Source organism: Suricata suricatta, chromosome 8 (assembly GCF_006229205.1).
Source record: "Suricata suricatta isolate VVHF042 chromosome 8, meerkat_22Aug2017_6uvM2_HiC, whole genome shotgun sequence".
NCBI classification, from domain to species: domain Eukaryota; kingdom Metazoa; phylum Chordata; class Mammalia; order Carnivora; family Herpestidae; genus Suricata; species Suricata suricatta.
Genome location: NC_043707.1, coordinates 51,745,862 through 51,751,405, shown reverse-complemented (window position 1 = coordinate 51,751,405; position 5,544 = coordinate 51,745,862). Strand labels below are relative to the sequence as shown.

At 51.9% G+C, this 5,544-nt stretch overlaps 1 pseudogene; it reads right to left on the bottom strand.

Annotated features, from left to right (window-relative positions):
* Window positions 1-3,985: 3,985 nt before the first annotated feature.
* LOC115298899 lies at window positions 3,986-5,241 on the bottom strand (annotated as a pseudogene).
* Window positions 5,242-5,544: the final 303 nt, after the last annotated feature.

Genomic DNA, 5,544 nt, shown 5'->3' with positions numbered 1-5,544 from the left:
CCGGCCCAGCGCCCCCTGTCCTGAGGCCTCCTTTGGTCCTGCCTGGCTCTGAGGGAGATCTCCTACTGACTCTGGGACCTCCAAAGGCCCAGGAAGGGCCCGTCCTCTGGGTGCTGAGTCCTGGGGGGAGCTCTGAGGTTCTGGCGATGACCTTGGAGTGTCTGAAGTTTCCTGAGGACCGGCACTGTGAGGTGGGGCAGGGACAGTGCTACCTGCAGTCAGAAGAACCCAAGGTCCACTCTCAGATCCAACACGGACAAGGGCTACAGCCTCGGGCGCATGTCTTACCTCCCTGAGCCCCCTTCCCTCATCTGCATCACAGGGGAGTGTAAAGTGCTTTGCAGGTGTTGGTGGCCCTAGCAGGGCTGTGGCCTGACCTTAAGCCTGTCCCCCATTATGTCCTCCCTTCTGAAAACTGCCATGGTTGAGCCCACAGATTCCTGCAAAAAAGGGGAAAAGCATTCCAGGTCAAGGGCAGTGAGAGCAAAGGCATGGTGTGCACACATGCGTCGCCCCCCCAAAACGTACCCACACACATACTGAAACCTTTGTGCCAGGAGTCATTCCAAACATCTTACATATATTAACATGTATGCACATATATTTATGTATTAACTCATTTACTTCTCTTATCAGCCTTGTGAGGTCGGTATTATCCAGCCCTCATTTTATAGATAAGACAAGGTCCAGAGAGGTAAAGTAACTTGCTCAAGGTCACACAGCTAGAAGTGGGGAGCCACGACTGGAACCCAGGCATGATTGGAAGCAGGGACAGTGGACCTGGAAAGGACTGGAGAGATGCGGGGACCGGCCACATCTGCCTTGGCCCGCTGCTGGGGGCCAGTGCCTAGGACAGTGCCTGGCACATAGGTTCCTGAAACATGAGCTCTGTAGGTGTGGCCAAGGTGCACATCTGGGGACACTGAAACTTTGCACAAGGGGATGCTGGAGTTGCTAGGTGGCGGCAGTATGGGTGCAGGGATAAAGCCTCTTAGACTGCCTTGTCTCCTTTCTTCCTTGAGATCTGGTCTCTGCCCAGGCTTGTCCTCAAGCAGCAGGGACTGCTGAACACCCACTGGTGGGAGGGGGCCACCAAGTAGGCAGGCAGGGAGTTACACATAGTCCCTCAATGCCCCTGTGGCTGCCTCCCCTTAGGCGCAGCCTCTCTGCCCTAGGCACACGAGCATCCTTGCCTCTTTGCGGAATGTTCTAAGCTCTCCCAGAGTCAAGGTCTAGGGAGGGCCAGGGCTCTTCGGGGAGGACCTACACAGGCTTAGAGGAGAGTGTTTGCTGCCGGCAGAGGCTGCTGAGAGACCAGACTGTGTGCGGGGCCAGGGAGCCGGGGTCTGGTGAGAAAGGAAGTTTCCGTTCTCTGTGGCATTCAGACCCCACAAGGAATGTGGCTTCGGGCCAGGATCCCTCTGGGCAAGAAAGGATGACTCGGCAGAAATGGCGTCCTGACCCCACAGGATAACAGAGCCGCTGCATTGGGGGCGGGTGCCAAGTGGCAGGGCTGGTGGATTTGTGACCCTCCGCCACAGCCTTGCTCTGTATGGCTCCTGGCCCTCCCTAGATGTCTTTGTCTGGACTGGGGTTTTAAGACTCTCAGAGGAGCAGCTTTCAGTCAGACCAAGGAGGCACTCCACACTGGCTAGCTCTTTCCTACTCTGGGGTGAAGAAGCAGCTTACTGATGAGACCCCCCCCTCCAAACCTGGTCAAGGGCAGAAGCCCTCGAAGACTTCAGGGTGGGGGGTGCTGGGCAGCAGGGGTTGCTGGGCTGGGCACTGGGGAATTCCAGCCCCAGAGAGCCAATTGAAAGCACATGTGTTTAGACAAGCGCAGAAACCCACAAAGCTGCTTCTCCATTCCGGGAGCCCAGCTTCTGAAAAATTAAGGATCTGTCCCCAGGAGCTCTGGGAGATGCATCCCTTTGTCACCAGCCTCCTGACCACTGGCACCCCAGGGCCCCAACAGAGTGGGTGCTGCCAGTGGTGAAGGGGACACTACTGTTAGAGCCACAGCCGCCACCACTGTTAGCATTTGTCAAGGATTTCCCGCATGCCCTGCTGACCACTTGTACCTGTCTAATCTCATGTGCTCCTCATAATAACCCCATAAAGTATGGAGGTACTTGTCCTAGTTTTTAGAGAGGAGACAACACCTCAGATTAAGTAACTCGCCTGAGGTCACCCACATAGTGACGGGTGGAATAAACTTCCAAGTGTGGGATCTTAATGATTTGCTTTATTCATGACGCCTTCTTCTGCCCCTTGGAGGAAGGAGGGAGGCAGAGTGCCCGTGGTCCTGTGCCCCTTCCCTGAGGGCCCCACAGTGACTGAGGGTCACCAGGGTCGGCCCGTGGAAACTTTGACCCCTTCCTGGGAGCTGTTGCAACACTTGGCGGTTTCCTGGGCGGTTTCCTGTGCGGTTTCCGTCATAGGGCGCTTGGGGTCCACGGAGAAGTGACGATCCTGGGATTCAGATCTAGAAGACATGCAGCTGCCTTCTGACTTAACTAGCTGCATGACCCTGACACCTCACTTGGTCTTTCTGGTCCTCAGCTCCTATACCTGTTAAATGAAAGAGAACACAGCAGCTTGGCCTCTACCACCTGCCCCAGCAAGATAAAACGTAGACTATTAGGCCACTGTGGCCAGGGGCCTGGCCAGATAGAAAGCAGAAGGGGCCAGGGAGAAGCAGGGGTTGAGAGGGAAGAGTGTGTGTGGGGGGCAGGAAGGGGCTGTCAGGCTGACATTGGCTTATCTGCTCCCAGGTCTGGAGAGAGGCTAACAGAGGTGAGGATTTCCTTTCCTAACAGGTGACGGCCACTCTGGACAGGATCACCTGCCTGATAGGCATTCCCGGGGAGTGAGCCAAGGAGCCTTCGGTGAGGACCTAGAGCAGAATGGCTGCCTCTTTGCAGGAAAACTGCATGGGCAGATCTGTTCCAGGCGCCAGACGACCATCATCAGTTTCTTGCAAGCGCCCTGTTTGCTGACTTCCTGTTGATGGAAACTGTCCTCCTCTAACCTGGGCTGCTGCTAATTGACTGGTTCCTGTTACCCCAGCAACAGAGCGATGGTGGAAGTGGCTGCAAGCAGCTCTGTTAAATCACTTCATCAATTGTTACCCACAGGCACCGTGTCATACAAGGGGTGGTTACAGCCCTGTTAGGCTTAGTCACTACCTGCTACCAAATGTGGCGGAGATGCTTGTAAACATGCTCGGAATAAGCATCAACAGGCCTCCAACAGATACGTCTTGGTTGATGAGAGAACTTTCGGAATCATGAAGACTTCAGGTTATGTCCCTTACAGTTATCACCGATGACTAGATTTTGTTACATTTAAAATCTTGGCAAACCAGTAATTGACATAGGATGTGCATGGCCAGGCTACCCGCAGCTGCCCCGTTCCTTGGCTCTTTATGAGGATTTATCAATAGCAGCATATCCATCTGTTTGGGCTGTTATTATGCCTCTATCCTGGAACATCCTGTCGTGGTTATTTTTTTGAAACATCATCTGGTTCATAATCTCTTAGCAACAGAACTTTGAGGGCTAACGGCTGATGCATACTCCAAGCAAGATGGTTGTGACTCGTGGGCAAACAAACCCACAGCAGCCGAGCCGGAGCACCCTCTGATTATGGGTTTTATTGTTTTAAGTCATCAAACGTCACCAGCACCCACCACGGGCTGAGCTTGCTTTGTTAGAGGCCTGAGAGCGTTTGCTGCGGCAGCCACATGCCCAGGGCCCGGGGGTGCTTTCAGTCACTGGGTGCCCAAGGCTGTCACAGTCTTTCCTCGTGGGTACAGGTCCTGGAACATGTATCTGGAAGAGGAGGAGGGCAGGAGCAGTGGCTTTGAGCTCTGTCCACCTCCTCACAAACCCTTTTCACGACAGTGTTAGACTGTCTTAACACTGGGTTGGAATCCATTCCTGCCTGAGCCCCCCGCCTTCCCTCTTCCTTGCTATCTATCCTTCCTTTCTATCTTTTCTCTTTCTTTTTTTTTTCTCACCCCTCCCCCTGCCCTCGCCAGTGTTAATTTTGTTTGTTCAAGGGCTCATACCAAAAGCATTAAACCAAGTGCAGCCTGAATTCACATGTCTATGAAGACAAAAGCAGACTGTGATCCACATACATGGATAAAAACTAGAGATTCACGGCTAATCACGTTGGAGTTTTTCAATTTCTACAGCCGAGAATCCAGAAGTCACAGATTTTTAGGTCCTTCTGGATGTCCCACAGGGAATCTGTTCTGTTCTGGAGCTCAGCCACTTGGTCAGACTTCCGCATCTGGTTGATAACACTGGTTAACCCCTGAGCACTCAGGATACATGGAGGCTCAGGAAGACTTCACTGTCAACTCGATATATTCTCTTCATGGTCATTGACCCGGGATGAATCCTGGGTAGATTTTCAACATGCATCCAGTGAGGTTAGCCACACTTATCCAATAGCCCATCTGGTATATATCCTTTGGGCTTGATGGTTCCATAGGCACTTCTGGTCACCATCTTATACACTTTTTTCCAATTGTCACTATCATTGGCCTTTCGCATTTCTGGATTCAGTTCCTAAAGAGAAATGGCTGCCACATTCACTCTACTCCATACAGCCTCACTAAAGACACCACGTTCTCTGCAAACCAGGCAGCTGCTGGGATGAATGCCAAGTTTTCAGCCAGAAGATTGCAAAATCTTGCACTCCCTTCAAATCACATGATGCTCAGGTAATCCAGTTAGTTTCCAGGTAACATGTGCGAGAATGTGAGAATCCACTGGATTGGGAACTATAATTCTTGATGCATTTGGGCTGTCCTTGAAGATCAGAAGAAGAATGAATTTGAAGACATTAGTATTCCCCTGCACCAGCTTGAGAGGACTCTCCGCCTCTGGCTGGCGGACTTCTGCATTTTCCATCACAGAATTGGCAGTCACAGAGTAATCCTTATCTACCACAATTTTTTGGTGTCTGAAGAAGTCAGCTCCCGTGCTGCTACCATTTCTTTTTTGAGTTTATCTTCTAAAACATCCACAAGGGCAAGTTCATCATTTAGAGACTTTCCCAGAATGCTGCTGGCACATGCCACATGAGCTTGTTCAACACCTACTGCAATGATTTTATTGCTTCTTCTGCAACCAGGGTGAACAGTTTTTCCATAAGAGTTACCATTGAGCACAGGAGAGAGAAGGTTCTGGGGAGGTTGTGGTGGCTGTGTGAGAAAGACAGTGAACATCAGCCACCTGCCTTGCCTCCACTCTCTCTGCTCATCCCATCCACACATCCAGGTCCATAGGGACAGCTGGGTCTTCTCTTGCTGTGTGGTCTTCAGTGCCACAGGCCAGGTCTACAGATCAAAGGCCATGCACACAGCGTGCGCATCCTGGAGCCACTGAGCCCAATACTCACAGGCAGCATGGGGCTTCCTGTCATTGGTGCTTACAATCCTCTCTTTATTCTGGGAGGGATCCCTCCTCAAGGTGAGATCATGGTTCCCCATCTGTGAGGAGTAGGAATAAAAATTAAAATAATAGCAAC